Raw genomic sequence first — 19,369 nt, forward strand, 5'->3', positions numbered from 1 at the left:
GCCACGCCTGAGCTCCATGATGTTTGACCCCAAGTTGGGCCGGCCGTTGACATGGGTGCTGGTGTATTAAATGTGGTCACGTGGCTGCCGGTTGATGGGTACCATGGGGGCTGACTATAAGCTGGTGCCATGTAACTAAAAGGAACCCCTGGATTCTGAGAAGAGCGCCAGGCAGTGATTACTATGGGTGGTGCTAAACCCCTGTGAACCTGACTATATGCGCCTAAAAAATAGGGAGATCCGGCACCTAAAATGGCCGCTTGCTGTGAGATGGCCGCCTGACCCGCCACATGAGCCAGGCCAGCGGGACCACCATGAACTAGAGCAGCAGGGGACAAGGAGAGTGGGAATGTAAACACAGTCCCCGACCCAGCGTAAGGCCAGGAGGAGGCTGCCGTCATGTGACCTAAACCCCCGGAGGTGGATGGAGCTGCAGTGCGGCAAGGGCTCACGGCTCTCGCACACTGAGGTGGGGAATCATGGTGCACCGTTATTCAAGGAATCTCCTTGTGAAGCAGCGCATGAAGCGGGGCAGGCGCCTGTACGTGAGAGGAACTGTGAGTGGTGGGGTGGGGAACAGCGGAGAGAGGAGAAGACAACTGTCCCGCGATGGGAGTGAAGGCCTGGATGGAATCATGGGTAGGTAAAGGGGGGGCTGAGGCAGAGGAGAGAACGCCCGGGGAGGAAGCGAGTGTCCCCGTGTAAACAAGGTATGCGGCCGTTGGGGGACTGCAAGGGGGGGGTAACAGATCTACCCGGGGACAATAAAAGTGGGGAGGACGGAGGGATGGGGGATAAAGGACGGGCTGGGATCACCCGCAGCGGACAGGCAAACTCCGCCAGCCGGCGGGGTGGGGGGACTTCGCGACGTGGACGAGACATCACAAGTAAATGGGGAAAGTAATAGCAGTGATATGTAGCAGGAATGAAAAGCTAAACAACATGTGATACTTAGCTATTAAGAAGATCCACTACCAAGAGCCTGAGCTGAGCTCTGGCAGCCTTTAAATAGACCCAAACTAGCTCCTCCTTCCAACAATACCATAGGATAATCCCTCAAACTGACACACACACATTAACCCAGCAACAAGGCTGTCATCAACACAAACACCCAGCAGAAAACCAGCAATCTTACCTTTCCTCAATTCTATACAAATTTCATCTTCCAGTATGTGAGACACTGCTTGGAGAGTCTCTCATTTTTGGGGAGATGGGAGAGATTTTTGGTTCTAGTTTCTGGAACCATGAAAATAAACCAGTGTTTTAATACAGGGAGGCAGATTTTATACACCATGACCTGCTTACCCCAATTCCCATGTGAACTCTAAGCTATAATATGATTTACAGATTTAGATATAACTTTAAGATGTATTATTCAGGTATGTTTTTTCATTCAGGATATTTTTCAACACATTGCATTTATATTGTTCTAACACCTCTCCTTAAGCTCTCAGTTGCTCCCCACAGGCCAAGTGTTATGGGCAGTTTCATAGGATGCTCATGAACCTGCAATATAAGTAAGTGTCATAGAGTTATTATATGTAAGGAGAAAGTCTGGTTTTCAGTATCAAGTCCTATCTGGGAGACTGAGCTGAGTGCTTAGAGGCAGTGAATCTCTTAGCCACCAATTAAACTGTGCATTAATTATCATAAGAAAATATATGTTTCCATTCACCCTGCTAACCTTGTTTGCCAAGTAATCATAAACAATACAAAATAAGTTTAGTGCACATGTAATAAATCACAAAAACTGTGAGTTCAATAAATATTTTCTGACCAAGCTTAATAAATCTTTAACCAGAGTTTTTCATTATATCTGAAAAGCAAGCTTGGCATACTGAGAAGTATTTAAGGAGAAGACTAAGAAATACTAATTTAGAACGCATGCACACACACACTCGCTCCGTAGACATGCATTAGTGAGTAACTATGGGTTTTATTGGTTATTGTGCTCCAAACACACTCATTATTATATATTCTTCTCCACCTTCCATTAGTTGTCCTGAGAAAAATAAGTGATATTTGATATAAAGCAAGAAGCAAAAACAGAGGAGTAAAAAGTAAATAAAGGAAACATAAATCCTTTCTTCGGTGTCCCTGAATATCACTGACCCAGGCATCTAGTTACAAAGAAAAAAGTATAATATGTCACACCAAGTGCCAAGGCTCACACAGTGGTTACTTAGGGGTCTATTCATCCAGCTGGCTCCCAATGATTAAGTATTTACCTCACCATGGGGGATACTTATCACCGCAGCAATTCAGCATTGCTCCAGTGCGGGGACAGCTGCTCCGAAAAGCAGCTGTCCCCGCTATCAGTAACACAACTACTTTAGTAGCAGCGTTACTTACCTCCCCATGATAGGCTTCTGCGCATGTCTGACCTGATTCACACATGCGCAGAGCCACTGGTGACGCAGTGAGGAGGCGGCGGAGGGATCTGCTTGGATCCCTCTTTGCAACCCCAGAACTCCCCAGGGCTCCGAGAACAAGCGCCATCTGAAGTGTTTCCACACGTGTAAAGGGCCATTAAGTAATGATGAATGGACCCAGCATGCAACTGTTTTGTAAACTGTTGCATGCTGCACAGACATTGTAGATATACTCTATTCTCCCTGGGACAGTCCAAAAATATAGATCTGACAGTTTAAAAGTATATGAACACTGTGGATACATAGTGAATAACAATTATTTAGTCTACTCCTAATTGGCACATTGTTGCCAGTAGGCTGAACGGGAGTTAAAAAGGATTGCATTATATGTGAGGGACTTATTTTTAATTAAAAACATTAAATTTCATTTAACTTGTTTATTTAGTTGTAATTTGTGGTGTATAATGAATGTATATGTTGAATACTTGTGTTATATTAATTGTGTCACTAAGTAACCACCAGCACAGTCATTTGTGATTTAAAAAAGAGCATTAGGCTGGGTACACACTAGGATGACAGATCAGTCAGCAGAAGGAGGATGTAGTTAATTTACTGGCGGCCGAGATGCCGGCCGTCGGAATCCAGGTGTCAGGATCCCAACCCGGGACTAAAGATAGGTATTGAAATCCAGATGCCTATCTTTAGCCTGACTATGAAATCCCTACAGCCGGCATCCCGAATTAAGGTGAGCGGGGCCCTGTAAGCTGTTAGCCACGGGGAGGAAGAGAGGGGGGGCTGGGTTAGTTTTAAGGGCCCCGGGGGGAAATTAGGGTTAGGCACCCCCCTGGGGAGGGTTAGGGTTAGGCTAAAGGGAGGGGTGGTTAAGCTTAGGCACCCACGGGGGGAGGTTAGGGTTAGGCACTCCCCTGGCAATAGCACATGCAGGGGGGTTTCTGAGTACCTAGAAACCCCCCCTGCCAGACTGGAGTGCAGGTACCATGTTCTTAAGCTCTGTTCCCTCACGGCAAATTACCGCGATTCGCGGGTCAATATGGAGGAGACGGAGCCAATATGATGCGATATCATTAGAATCTAATCATTTGGCCCTGCCCCCTCCTGATTGACCCACGAATCGCGACAAATTGTAGCAAAGGGGGCGGGTATTAAGAACATGGGGCCAGCCTGCTATGGGCTTGTCCCGATCGGATCTGCTGCAAGGTAAGTTTGTTTATATATATATATATATATATATATATATAAAACACTTAGAGGGCGCATAAAACCTAGATGTCTTTAGATTGTAGTCACTAGTCTCAAAGAATTTAATGTATGGATGTTATTGCCCAACTTTTAAAAAGACATTATTTAATTTTCAAAGCACGTTCAATTCTTTGAGAAAGAGGGATCCAAGCCTTAGTTGTCCCACACCTTAAGACCCCCCAATCCATATTTATATATATATATATATATATATATATATATATATATATGCTATATTAGACCGGCACTCTGCTGGCCATTACCTTGCCCAGGGTGCCCTCCACGTAGGACGATGCCAAACGGTATGTAAAAAGCAATATAGGTGGCACTCCCAGGACTCTCCAAAAAGGTGTATACAAAAGTGTTTATTCAACGTTTCGGGGTTCTGTGACCCTTTATTCAGGAACACACATCATAACAAATACAGAAATAGTGATAATAAATACCTTACGCATAGTGCCCATAGTGCTGTGTCCCACTGCATTCCGCTAGTGCTCAGACTGCACACTTACGGTCGCGGCATCCGAAAACCAGAAGTGGCGTCATCCAGCACCCGGCTGGTTGCCATGGGGACACTGAAAACAAAATAAATTTGCACACTTGAATTGACTGACAAATAAACAAACATATATAAATAGGCCACCAGTGCCTGGTGTCTGCAATCTAAAGTCAGTTAGGTTTTATGTGCCCTCTAAGTGTCATTTGTGTATTGTAATTTTTGTTCCCACTAACAGGGGTTCTTTTGGAGGTGTAGCAACTCTTATTTCCATTGTAGCACAAGATAAGGGCATTTTTTGTATTATATATATATATAAATATAGAAACTCCCCCATAAAAATCTTGCATTTGCCCCGGGAGGGTTAGGGTTAGGGTGCGGGAAGGGGGGTTAGTCACTCCCGGGGGGAGGTTAGGGTTAGGCACCACCGGTGGTAGGTTAGGTTTAGGCACCACTAAGGGAGGGTTCGGGTTAGAAGGGGGAGAGGGGTGTTAGTATACTTACCACCCCTGTTGGCATCTTCATCCTCCGGGCTTCCAGCGTCGGGATATGAACTTCTCAGCCGACTTCATGCCCATTCCAGCAGCAGGTATATCAGCCATACACACTTACCAAATGGCCGCTCAATGTATCTGGGCTGACATCACAACTGAGTGCAGGGGCATAACAATAGCCCCCGCAGACCCCACCGTGCAGGGCCGGCTCAAGGCATGTTCGACTAGTGCACCCCTCCCAACCATTCCCGATTTCAGCGGAACAGTCCCATTTTTCGGGCACTGCCCCACTGTTCCACCCGAGGGTGGTCGGGCACCTCCACTGCTGCAGCCGTGCAGATGTGCCGGTCCCAGAGAAGAGGAATGGTTGCCGCACTGGTCGCACAGGTGCTGGAATGGGCATGCTCCTCCCTCATGACGTCACTGCCCACCTGCTGCCTGCCTCCCACCACCCGCAGCTGCAGGATCAGTCAACAGCTGATGACTGCCCGATGCTAGGCCCTGCTCTCCCGCAGTAGAGGGCGTATCAATTAAACACCGGGGCCCACCGGAGAATTCCCTGAATGCCCAGCAGCCCAGTCCAAACCTGTCAGAGGAAGCCCCCTCTTTCAAATTATATAGCCCCTCGGAAGTTAATAGGGGAAAGAGTGATTGTTGCACCTCTTATTTGTACTCCTGGCACCTCATACACTCTCTACCTATAAAAATTAATTACCTGCATGTACAGTATGTAGACAATTCCTGTTATTCAAACTTTTTCAAAATATTTATTTGATAAATACATGAAAACTTTATTATTTTTGACTATTGCGCCACGTTCTGGACATTACAGTTTTCTGTAAACAAATGAATAAATCGGTAACCCCACATACAGCATGATACTGTAGCTTGTTTAGTTTTCTAAAATGGTATGGCTCACTGGGCTATCCATATTATTTCTACACATTTTGTACATTTCATTCAAGACAGTGTAAACAAGCAAATAAAAAAAAGAAAGAAAAGAAAACAAATAATCTATTGTAATTCACAAATGCAGATTTTATTATGAAAGCTATGTGTACTATGCCACCTTCTACTGTTTTGGAATGTTGGGTTGATGCCACAGCAAAAACTACAAAGTATTTATTGGTGGTGTTTAGAAAACAAAATACATGCAGTTGCTTTTCATTCACTTCTTGCTATTTCAGTTTCAAAAAAACATATTTTAAGTAGTTTCAGTAGATATAAGCAAATTAATGGCGTTTGCGGGACCTTAAAAAAATAATAATAAAAGAAAATAATAATAAAATAAAAAAATGTGAAACGTGTGGAGACTACATATAGAAAATACTGACATTGTTTTAGAAATATAACCAGCCCAAAAAGTTCCAGAGTATTCTCAGCAGAGGGGTGAGGACAGTCTCGGGACAATGGGGCTAGCAATCAATGAAAAAAAATGTGACACATTGAATAAAAGTGGTCATTAACACCCTGACAATAATTTGACACTATTGTTGAATGTAGTATTTTCAGTGAGCAGCATAAGTAAGAAAGCTGCACATTAGGCACTTGCACACAAAATACTGAGACTACATTTTTTGCTGTGGGCAGGGATAAAATGCAGTCTTGCTAAATAGCAGGAGGAAAAATGCTGATTTTTACCGTTTTTTTTTTTAACTTGCCTTGACTTTAACTTGTAGCACAATATTTTTCTTTCCAGTTTCAAGTGGCAGTGATTTGGAATTGTTATATAGAATTTACACTGTGTGCCAGGCTCATTGGCAGTCACATTTTAGGGATTATCACTTCGACATAATTACAGTAAAAGTGCCAGGTTTTGTTGCTGTTGCTGATTTTGTGCGATGTGTGCATGTTTGTATGAAGAACAGTCGTGTTTTCCAAAGAGTTTTATTATATTGTCTCTCAGTATAATTGTGTATCCCATAAGCTTCATTATATTGGTGATTCTAATTACACATAATTTTCTTTTTTTACGGAATATAATTTTACATTTAATCAGTGATATGTGTTTCAATATTTGTTTTATAGGTAATTACTCCTTGGGTAGTTGTAAAATTGTATGTTTAAGCGTTTAGTTGAATTTGAAATACTAATGGGCTATTTGATTATGGTATGTGTTTTACAAAGGGATATTAAGGTCCTAAACAGTTACCGCAGATGTCAGTTTTATTCAAGAGACGATGACAGGATACTATACTAAAATATTACTTGTTTAAGAGTACTTTTCTACCATTGTAAATGGATATATTTAAATACAGTATAAATCTATATAATAATTAGAGATGTTCGCAGACCCCTGTGTTTTGGTTTTCATTCTACTGTAAATCATCGTAGTGTTTTGGTTTGGTTTTGGATTTCTTTAAAAATTGATAAACACAGCTAAAATCATGTAACTAGGACCTGTTCCTATAGTATTATTAACATCAATAGCTGAAATCATGAGGTAGGTACTTACATGCAATCCAAAACATGAAAGATCCAGTTTTTATAATTGATATCCGAACTTTTCTCAAATTTCGACTCAGGGCCTGATTCAGACCCACTCGCTAGATGCGTTCGCACGAAGCCTTCAGATGCCTAAGCAAATCCCACGATCGCACGGCAAGACATTAGCAAATCCACTATGTCTTGGCGTGCGATCGCGGTGTGTATTTAGACGCCCACCAGCTTGTCATAAGACGCCCACTTTCCCTTAGTAATACACGTCATCTCCAGGAAGTGTATGAAACAGTCGGTAACATCGAGTAACATCGGACTCATACGCAGCACTTGTGGCTGACCATAGCCTACTGCGAGCACTGTGAGTGAAGCTGTGTGTAATTCAGCCATGTGACGTGTATGCTGATGCTTTGTCTTAATTATGTACGCCCCTGAAACGGCATTTGGACGCACAGACACGCCTGCGTTCACGCCGCCACACTCCCATTACCATCGACCACCCGCCGTCACCACCCACAAACGGCCCGTCCTGTCACTCATTCCAGCGAGGCGACTATGTACAGGGTGCTAACGCTTCTGAATGCATGGGCAAACCTAGGAAAGGGTCTGAATCCGGCCCTCAGTTCTACTCCGAACCTCAAAGTGATCCGAGCTGGGACTCTGTTCAACTCTGAACCACAAAGTTGGGGTGTGTTCAGTTTTCAGAAAAACCGAACTGCTCAGCTGTAATAAAAATTCACTAAGGTTTGTCTCGTTTTCAACATGCATGTGCATTAGGAGCCAGGAGTGCCCCAATGGCTCCTGCTGCTAGGAAGATGGAACAGATCAAGCTTGAAGGAGCATTTGACCTGCCAGTGGAACAGGGTAAGTATGGGATAGAGCAGGACCGAGCATGGGCCTTGGAGGGAAGATTGGAAGGAGCAGGGACACAGCAGCAGAGAAGGGGGTAGAGCAGCAAATAGTGGGGGGGGATGGTGTTAGACAGAGCGGCGGGTAGGGCAGAGTGGAGCTGGTGGCAGACTGGTGATCTGGCATATGCCAGGTCCCTTTTACTAGTGTGGGAATTAAACTCAAGACCTCAGTGCTGTAAAGCAGTAATGCTAACCACTATGGCAACCATGCTGCCTAAATTTATTTCGAACTGGAAATCTAGGAGGGAGGATAGTACAGAGTACCTAAGCCAGGGCTTGTCTTGGGGCCAGTAAGATGATGCTGGCATGCATAGGTGTAGCATAATAACTGTGTTGAGATGCAAGTCAACTATGGCCTAGAGATGTGTCCGATTTTGACTAACACAGATCTTTAAGCTACTGTATGCTGGAAGAGCTGATAATTCATTTTGATGAACATCATCTTCTCCACATTCTGTGGAAGCAACCTCCTACGCCTTTCGCTGACAAGGTTCCCGGCTGCACTAAACACTCTTTCGGAGTACACACTGGATGAGGGGCAACTCAGGTAAAATAGAGCCAGTTTGTACAAGGGCCTCCAAATTGCCTCTTGTTCCTGCCAGTTCAGGTACGGACTGTCTGACATGCCTACTTGGATGTTGTCACCGATGTAATCCTCCACCATTCTGTCAATGGTGACAGTATCATATGCAGTGACAGTAGACATGTCAGAAATTGTTGCCAGGTCCTTCAGTCCGGACCAGATGTCCACAATAGTGTTTTTATGTCCAAAAGGTTGCACCGAGGTAGCTGGATGACTATGCTAAGCGACACGAGTGGGCGGCACAAACACGTGACCCATCTATGCATGATACTGCAGTGGCAGACAGGATGGCAGTTTGAAAAACTAGGCCCCAAACTGTACATAATGCAAAGAAAAAAAGAGGTGCAAGATGGAATTGTCCTTGGGCCCTCCCACCCACCCTTATGTTGTATAAACAGGACATGCACACTTTAACAAACCAATCATTTCAGCGCCAGGGTCTGCCACACAACTGTGGCTGAAATGATTGGTTCGTTTGGGCCCCCACAAAACAAGCTGGCAATTAATCTGTCCCTGCACAAACTGGCTCTACGGAGGCAAGATGTCATCCTCATCCTCCTCATCCACCGATTCCTCACCCTCTTCAGTGTTGTGTACATCCTCATCCTTACAGAGTATTAACTCGTCCCCACTGGAATCCACCACCACAGGTCCCTCTGTACGTTCTGGAGGCTGGTCTCCCTGGAAGAGCTGATAATTCATTTTGATGAACATCATCTTCTCCACATTCTGTGGAAGCAACCTCCTATGCCTTTTGCTGACAAGGTTCCCGACTGCACTAAACACTCTTTCGGAGTACACACTGGAGGGGGGGCAACTCAGGTAAAATAGAGCCAGTTTGTACAGCGGCCTCCAAATTGCCTCTTTTTCCTGCCAGTACAGGTATGGACTGTCTGACATGCCTACTTGGATGCTGTCACCGATGTAATCCTCCACCATTCTGTCAATGGTGACAGTATCATATGCAGTGACAGTAGACATATCATAAATTGTTGCCAGGTCCTTCAGTCCGGACCAGATGTCCAAACTTGGTCCTGCCTGCCCTGCATCACCACCAGCGGGTTGCTTAGGATACCTAAGTTTTTTCCTGGCAGCCCCAGTTGCGGGAGAAAATGAAGAAGGAGCCGTTGACGTGTCACGTTCCGCTTCAGCTGACAGTGTGTTCACCAGCAGGTCTTTGCACCTCTGCAGGCTTGTGTCGGCCGGAAAGAGAGACACCAGATAGGCTTTAAACCTACGATCGAGCACGGTGGCCAAAATGTAGTGGTCTGATTTCAACAGATTGACCACCCTGGAATCCTGGCAAAGCGAATGAAGGTCCCACATGCCGAGCGGAATCGCTCCGTCTTAGCTCCTCCTTCACTTTCTCCAGCTGCTTCTGCAAAAGCCTGATGAGGGGAATGACCTGACTCAAGCTGGCAGTGTCTGAACTGACTTCACGTGTGGCAAGTTCGAAGGGCTGGAGAACCTTGCACAACATGGAAATCATTCTCCACTGCGCTTGAGTCAGGTGCATACCCCCTCCTTTGCCTATGTCATAGGTGGATGTATAGGCTTGTATGGCCTTTTGCTGCTCCTCCATCCTCTGAAGCATATAGAGGGTTGAGTTCCACCGCGTCACAACCTCTTGCTTCAGGTGATGGCGGGGCAGGTTCAAGAGTGTTTGCTGGCGCTCCAGTCTTCGGCACGCAGTCGCTGAATGGCGAAAGTGGCCAGAAATTTTTCGGGCCACCCAAAGCGTCTCCTGCACGCCCCTGTCGCTTTTCAGAAAATTCTGCACCACCAAGTTTATTGTGTGAGCAAAACATGGGACGTGCTGGAATTTGCCCAGATGTAATGCCCGCACAATATTGGTGGCGTTGTCAGATATCACAAATCCCCAGGAAAGTCTAAGTGGGGTAAGCCACTGGGCGATGATTTCCCTCAGTTTCTCTAAGAGGTTGTCGGCGGTGTGCCTCTTACTGAAACCGGTGATACACAGCATAGCCTGCCTTGTAACGAGCTGGCGTTTCTGAGATGCTGCTACTGGTGACGCTGCTGCTGTTGCTGCGTAAGGTGATACATCTACCCAGTGGGCTGTCACAGTCATATAGTCCTTAGTCTGCCCTGTTCCACTTGTCCACATGTCCGTGGTTAAGTGGACATTGTGTACAACGGCATTTTTCAGGACACTGAGGACATTTTTTCTGACGTTTCTGTACAGTCTCGGTATCGCCTGCCTAGTGAAGTGGAATCTAGACGGGATTTGGAACCGGGGACACACTACCTCCATCAATTGTCTAAATCCCACTGCACTAATTGCGGATACCGGACGCACGTCTAACACCAACATAGCAGTCAAGGCCTCAGTTATACGTTTTGCTTCAGGATGACTGCTGTCGTACTTCATCCTCCTCGCTAAGGACTGTTGGAGGGTCAATTGTTTAGTAAAAGTAGTGGTGTTCCTACTTCCTCTCTGGGATGATGAACGACTCCCAGCAGCAGCAACAGCAGCAGCGGCAGCAGTAGGCGTAGCAATGCAGGATCCTCCGGAGGAATCCCGGATAGGAGAGTCAGTCATGCTAGTGACATGGCCTGCAGGACTACTTCCGATCCTGACTAAGGAGGAAATTGACGAGGAGGGAGTTGACGGTGTGGTTTGCAGCCGCTTGGATACAACAGGACAACGGGATTTAGGTGTCCCTGGACTGCTTACGGTCTTAGCCAAAGTTTCTGAACTTGACAGTAACTTATTATGAACGCGCTGCAGGTGCCGTATAAGGGAGGATGTTTCTAGGTGGTTGACGTCCCTACCCCTACTTATTTCACCTTTACATATGGTACATATGGCAAGACAGTTGTTGTCCGGATTTGGATAGAAATATTGCCAGACCAAAGAGGTGGAATGTTTGGTCTTCTGCCCAGGCATGACCGTGATGGGCTTTTTCATCCCACGGACAACAACTGTCTCCCCCGGAGCCTGATTTAAACAAACCACATCACCATCAGAATCCTCCTCGCCAACTTCCTCCTCAGCGCCAGCTACACCAGTATCCTCATCCTGTTGTACTTCAACAGTGACATCTTCAATTTGCATATCAGCAAGCGGACTGTGGGTGCTCCTTTCAGCACTTGCAGGGGGCGTGCAAATGGTGGAAAGAGCCACCTCTTCCCGTCCAGTGCTGGGAAGGTCAGGCATCGCAACCACCACCACACTTGGACTCTCCTTGGGGATTTGTGATATCTTCTTAGAAAGCACAGTTCTTCGCTGTGCTTTTGCCAGCTTAACTCTTTTGATTTTTTTAGTGGGAGGAGGGCTTCCATCGTCATGTGAAGCTGAACCACTAGTCATGAACATACTAGGGATTGACCTTAGCCGTTCCTTGCCACTCCGTGTCGTAAATGGCATATTGGCAAGTTTACGTTTCTCTTCAGCTGATTTAAATGTCTTTTTCAAGGTCATTTTCCTGAACTTTGCCATTTGGGATTGTATGTGCCCTCTACTATGACATTGGGCATCGGCCTTGGCAGACGACGTTGATTGCATGTTATTGTCTATGTCATGACTAGTGGCAGCAGCTTCAGCACTAGGAGGAAGTGGTTCTTGATCTTTCTCTATTTTATTTTTATCGGAGAAAGTTTGGTCCTCCATTTATGTTATATCAATTTGATATATATACGTGCGGCTAAACACAGAAAAAGTTTTTTTTTTGGTTTGGACTGGAGTGTACTTCGGGGGTTACAGCACCCTTAACGGTCAAGCCAGCCGGCCCTTTACTTATGACACAGGCCCACGCTTGGCACTACTTTGTTGATGCACGTGCGGCTACTGCGCACACAATTCACAAACACAGAAAATAATTTTTTTTTGGTTTGGACTGGAGTGTACTTTGGGGGTTACAGCACCCTTTAACGGTCAAGCCAGCTGGCCCTTTACTTATGACACAGGTGCACGCTTGGCACTACTTTGTTGATGCACGTGCGGCTACTGCGCACACAATTCACAAACACAGAAAATAATTTTTTTTTTGGTTTGGACTGGAGTGTACTTTCGGGGGTTACAGCACCCTTAACGGTCAAGCCAGCCGGCCCTTTACTTATGACACAGGCGCACGCTTGGCACTACTTTGTTGATGCACGTGCGGCTACTGCGCACACAATTCACAAACACAGAAAATAATTTTTTTTTTGGTTTGGACTGGAGTGTACTTTCGGGGGTTACAGCACCCTTAACGGTCAAGCCAGCCGGCCCTTTACTTATGACACAGGCGCACGCTTGGCACTACTTTGTTGATGCACGTGCGGCTACTGCGCACACAATTCACAAACACAGAAAATAATTTTTTTTTTGGTTTGGACTGGAGTGTACTTTGGGGGTTACAGCACCCTTTAACGGTCAAGCCAGCCGGCCCTTTACTTATGACACAGGTGCACGCTTGGCACTACTTTGTTGATGCACGTGCGGCTACTGCGCACACAATTCACAAACACAGAAAATAATTTTTTTTTGGTTTGGACTGGAGTGTACTTTCGGGGGTTACAGCACCCTTAACGGTCAAGCCAGCCGGCCCTTTACTTATGACACAGGCGCACGCTTGGCACTACTTTGTTGATGCACGTGCGGCTACTGCGCACACAATTCACAAACACAGAAAATAATTTTTTTTTTGGTTTGGACTGGAGTGTACTTTGGGGGTTACAGCACCCTTTAACGGTCAAGCCAGCCGGCCCTTTACTTATGACACAGGCGCACGCTTGGCACTACTTTGTTGATGCACGTGCGGCTACTGCGCACACAATTCACAAACACAGAAAATTATTTTTTTTTTGGTTTGGACTGGAGTGTACTTTGGGGGTTACAGCACCCTTTAATGGTCAAGCCAGCCGGCCCTTTACTTATGACACAGGCGCACGCTTGGCACTACTTTGTTGATGCACGTGCGGCTACTGCGCACACAATTCACAAACACAGAAAATAATTTTTTTTTTGGTTTGGACTGGAGTGTACTTTCGGGGGTTACAGCACCCTTAACGGTCAAGCCAGCCGGCCCTTTACTTATGACACAGGCGCACGCTTGGCACTACTTTGTTGATGCACGTGCTGCTACTGCGCACACAATTCACAAACACAAAAAATATATTATTTTTTTAGCACTTGGGCGGAGCACCCCTGATGGACAGTGCACCCCCTGGACAACACTACAGCACCCCTTTAGGACTGGGACACTGCACAGGACTTTGGAGTGGACACAGCCCCTATGGAGAACTGACTGCACAACACAGTCCAGCCAGCCCCTATGGACTTTGAAGTAGTGGACACAGCCCCTATTAACAACAGCAGCACAGCACAACACAGCCAGCCCCTATGGACTTTGAAGTAGTGGACAACAGCAGCACTACACTACACTACACTACACAGCCCTAACTCCCACCCTCCCTCTTCACTGTCCACAGCCGAGTGAGAAAATGGCGCCGACGCGGGTACCTTATATAGGATCCAAAACCCGCGAGACTCGGAAGGCGGGATGATGACGTTTTGCCTCGATTTCAGATCCGAGTCAGGCGGGAAAAGTCGAGCCTGACTCGGATCGGACTCGGATCGGGGGGGCTCGGGGGGGTTCGGATTTCAGAAATCCGAACCCGCTCACCCCTAATAAATACCCTAGGCCTAATGCCTGGAAAAAGGATACACTAGCCTGGGCCTAGTGCCCAGGCTCACCAGGGGGCCCTGTTCAGTTGAGTGGGCCTAATGCCCAGGTTAACACTGGTGGGCACAGCTTAATGACTTGGGTCTGTGCCCAAGTAGACAGGAGTGCTATTAAACCAACCTGGGCCTATTGCCCAGGCTCACTAAAAATCTGAAAACAATTTTGATAACTGTTCCCTTGATTTAGTACATCTGTCTCACAATTCCGCAGTTCTCAAACCAGTCACAAGTCGAGAAGTAAAAACAAGTTATAGTTTAATCTCGACATTTGTAATTCAAATTTAATTTGTCTAACATATATTGTTAAAGTCTTAGTAAATATATCAGTCAGCACAGTGTGTGAAAAACAGAATGTTCCAAGCCTGTTATTATCGTTTAGATGCACTATAAATATACGTAACAACTGACATCTTATTAAAAGATTTGTAAAACTCATTTATTGTACATGATGCATTAAAGTCATTTTAGTATTAAATATATTTTTCTCAAAAGCTGTCAGTGGACTTTCAGTGAAACAAATTCTATATTGATTGCATTAATGCCTCTAAACATAAGGAAACATTTTGCAGACTGCCAGCTATGTTCAATTAAAATATGATTGTTTAAAATTCATAGAAGTGGTTAGCACAAATGCGCTCCAACCCCATTATGGTGCCTCATTTTCCAGGGCAACAACTAGAGAGCTGGCATCTTCATGCAGGCAATCAAATAAATGCCCAACGTATACTTCCAAGTGTGTGTGTGTGTGTGAACGACACATCGTTCAGTGTAGGCACTACAGGGGATGAGGAACTACTGTACGATTCCAATGTTGTAATTATACTGTCGTTACCCCATCGGCAAGTGGATACGCACCTTTACATTCCTGTGTTGGTCATTCAGTACAGTACTGAACGTACATTCTCCAATTGGACTGGAATTTCATTACCCAAGAAACCATGCATCATCTCACCTTAAACTCATGTTACTAAATGGAAATATGTACAGAAATAAGGGTCTTTGGGCTTGATTCATAGTTGTATCGTCCTGCCCTGCTGCTGTGTCTTTGTACCGTATCTAAGCCTAAGCTTACTCAGACTGGCCACAATATCTCCTACAATATGGGAAGGGGCGACTGGAGGTGGACACACACACCCATTTTGTAAAACGGACCACATCGCTGCCCCATCCCCACCCTCAAATGACCGCAGCTTGTCAATCAGCTGCGACTCGCAGTCAGTGATCCGCACATGCGCAGCACAGATCCTGCACATGCGACAATTATTAAACATCGGCGTTGCACGCAAACCAGTGGGTTTGCGCACGGCTCTGAATCAGCCCATTTGCGCAGGACAACTACATGTACATTTATGTAAAAATAAAAAAAAGTGTAAATTGCATTTCCGTTTTAAGAGGCATCTAACATTAAACAGATTTTGAAACCAGTACAACATTTTATGTTACTGTAAATACAATAAATGCTTAAGTAGGCGGTTTAAACATACCAGTGTGTCTTCATGCAGTTTGATGTGATAAATACATATCTGAAAGAAATATCCTTTGAGGTCATTATCAATTAGGACACAGTAGAGAAGAGCAATGTATAAATGATTAATGACGCTGCATGCACAGTGTCAGACACTCTTCCGTGTGTCACTTTCCTTTAGCAGATGACACTGTATTTACTCCCAGGATTTGTCATAAATGTATAGTAAAACAACTTTCAAATTTAAGGAGTCTCAAGAGTTCCATTGATTTTTGTATCATGCTGCCTGAACAAAAACACTTTCCTTACGACAGAGAATCATGTACTCCTTTCTCATTGAGCTCTGATGATGTCTGGAATGAATGACACTTTATATATGTTAGTACTGTTATGGGAGAAATATTATTCTAGCGAGAATGACAGGTGTAGTGTAGTAGAACTAACATTTCTTCACCACAATTCCACAATGGTTAGAGAGGATGGGAGAAGATGCAATGATGCAAATCAGCGTTCAGACACAAATCTAACGCTGGAGAGCACAACACGTGATGGAATATTTTTATCTACAACACAAATAAGGCGCTATAATTCAGGATTTCAGGTTGCTGGGTAACGTTACTTATATGGCAGCACTTTCAGGTCATGCTCTATGCACTGTTTTGTTTTATGACATGGACATGTGCTGACAGAATATCCACTTGACTTATACCTGTGTTGTTCTTCTTAGAACTCCTGTTTGCAGGACAGGATGTTACTCAAGAACATAGTACATCAAGGGGATCGCTGGAAGAACAGCGGTTCTAATCCCGACAGGTATTTTCCTATTCACTAACCTAATCCCCCCCCCAACCCTAACCCTCCCTTAGGGGTACCTAACCCTAACCTTCCCCCCAAGAGCCTAACCCTAACCCCCCCTGTAAGTGCCTAAACCTAACCCCCCTTTCCCGCAGGCTAAACCTAAGTCTCCCGTGGGAGGTGCCTAGCCCTAACCCTGCACCCTTATGAGCAGATGAGAGATGAACTGGAGCCTTTAACATCAATGCAATTTAAGCCTGCACCAATTATTACGTGCTAAAAAGGTTAAGGTAAATGTCATATAATCTGTGTGCTCCCCAGGCAACATTTTAAAGGCACTTTACAGTACTCAAGTAAGTGTAAACTGCACTGAAATATAGGTGGCATACATGTATCTGCTTCTCTAGCACAATGGTAGGATTTGGATTTTTACAATAGTTTAGGACTATCTTATGTCTTTAAAGCTGTAGATTGTACAATGTGGTCACTTGTCACTGTGCAATGTGCAGATGGTTTGTGATGGATACATATGGATCATGTGTTCATGTCATGTATTCCATGCCTATCAGTTTATAATTAATAGTTAGTTTATACTTACCTTTAGCGCAGTCGGGACCTTTTACTGGTGTCGGTCTTCTGGTGACGGGATTTGAACTGCCGGACATGCGTCCGGCGATAAATCATACTGATCCCGCTGATATCATTGCTTGTTGCTGTATACTGTGGAATCTGGCTTTATTACAACATAGCCCTATTCATATAATAGTAGACAGGGACCTGTTACCTGCAGAGAAACTGTCATTGAACAATGTGCATAGAGGATTGGGGGCACAAAGGAGAAAAGGAGAACAGCCATGGAGGGATCACATGCTAGATGAAGCACTAATCTGGACACCGGGAGATCTTGCTGCAAAGTAACTGAAATCAATGGAGCCTGGCCTGGTAAGTTTCCATGGATCTTTGGACGGCTTGCAAGTTGCTTGAAACTGCAGGCATTTAAATTTAGCCAATAGCATGCCACTGCAGTGAGCCAACCAGGGCTCTTCACAAGCTGTCCAATCATGGCTCAACACATTAACTCTGTCCCCACACTCTAGCTTGTATTAGGTAGTGCGAGCGAAGCAAGCTCAGTTCTACGGTGGACAAGGAGCATAGAAGAGCTATTGCAACTAGTGCATTAAATCCAGCATTACCAAGATAATATGTGATATAGGAGTTGTCATGTTTCTCAAGAAAGTTACTGCATGTGCTTGTTAAGTGATAACATTTACCAGTTGCAGTAGGTAAAAGCAAGGTAACTATTTTTAGGCGGACACAGAGTGTAGTTTCCTCGCTGAGACTAAAACACGTGAATAATAACATGTACAGATTAAATACAGCAAATGATTGGTGTTACGCTGAAATAGGAGACTGGTATAACTAAAGTCAGTGAGAAATACAGTAAATAATTTATTATGAATTCCTCACTTATTAGTATAATGCTTTGTATTGCAGCTGACATTGATAATTTAGAAAATGTCTAAGAGCAATACCTCCACAAGGTTTGTATGGGTTGTGTATGAAATACCGGTGGCTGAGTAGCTGCCAGTTCAAATTCCGATGCTGCAAGTCTGATGGTGCAGAATCCCAACAGGTGAAAAGTAAGAAACCTAACCCCCCCTCCCCGCAGCCTAACCCTAACCCTCCCTGAGGGGTTCCTAACCCTAATTTCCCCCCCGGGGGTTCCTAAACCTAGCCCCCCTCCCTGCAGCCTAACCCTCCCAAAGGGTTCCTAAACCTAATTTCCCCTTGGGGGTTCCTAAACTTAACCCCCTTTCCCCGAGCTAATGAGCATACTTACCCCAGATCCTTCGTTCGGGATTCTGGCGGTCGGGACGCCGACGCCGGTATCCTGATCCCCTTCGGGATAGCGGTGTTGGCATTTTACCGGGCGGCGGGATTTCGGCAGCGGTATATCGATGGCAGGCATCCCGTCCGCCGGCATATTCACTACATTCCGGTTTGAATGTATATAAGCTGCTATGCCTTAGGACTGTAAAGTATGCAGTAGTTGGTATAAATCAACATGCATTGGCAAACCACACACCACACATGTAGGCTTCCGGTGTACAATTATGGACACTGCTGTTATCGACCCTGATTCAGAGGCGCTCGCTGTTTGCGAGCTCTCGCTCTGATTCAGGTCGGGACGTTTTTTTTTTCCACTGGCTTCCAGGACGCTCTCTAAGCTGTGGGTGACCACCCACAGCTTTAGTGAGCGGCCTGGCGATGGTCGCGATTATCGCGACCATTGGGCTTGCGACGAGACCCTTGTGGTAGGGTCTCATCCACTGCAAGCCCCAGTGAACTTCCTGCTCTAATAGAAATCTGGGCTTGTTGAAGAGGCAATTTGTGAAAGATAGTCCCACACTGAATGATCTGGGCTGACTAAATGGCATAAAACATCGCTATGATTATTTTAATTGTGATAGCAGCCAGGGTGTAGAAATCCCAATGTTTGCACTAACTGTATCACACCAACCTCACACATGAATAACACAGACAGTCCTTACAGTAAAAAACACAGCAAACCATGAGAGTAACAAACAAATAATTGACAAGACAACATCAATTTAAAAGGAGAAGGAAATTCTAAGGGCATACTTGCTGACAATCCTCCAGGTGGAGGCAGCCAGATCGGCATAGCAGGGTGGGCGTGATGCTAATTTGGGGGGGGATCGGGGGCAGTGACTGTGCGATCGCGTGATCTCGGCCACACAATCCCGAGAATGCCAGCATTGTGCAGCCGGGGGTGGGGCCACGATGATGCGATTCAGCGCGAATCACGTCATCGGCTCCGACGGGTCACCCACTTACAAGGAGGAAGTA

This window comes from Taudactylus pleione, unplaced genomic scaffold, assembly GCF_031769625.1.
Source record: "Taudactylus pleione unplaced genomic scaffold, aTauple2 ptg000303l, whole genome shotgun sequence".
In the NCBI taxonomy this organism is placed as follows: Eukaryota; Metazoa; Chordata; class Amphibia; order Anura; family Myobatrachidae; genus Taudactylus; species Taudactylus pleione.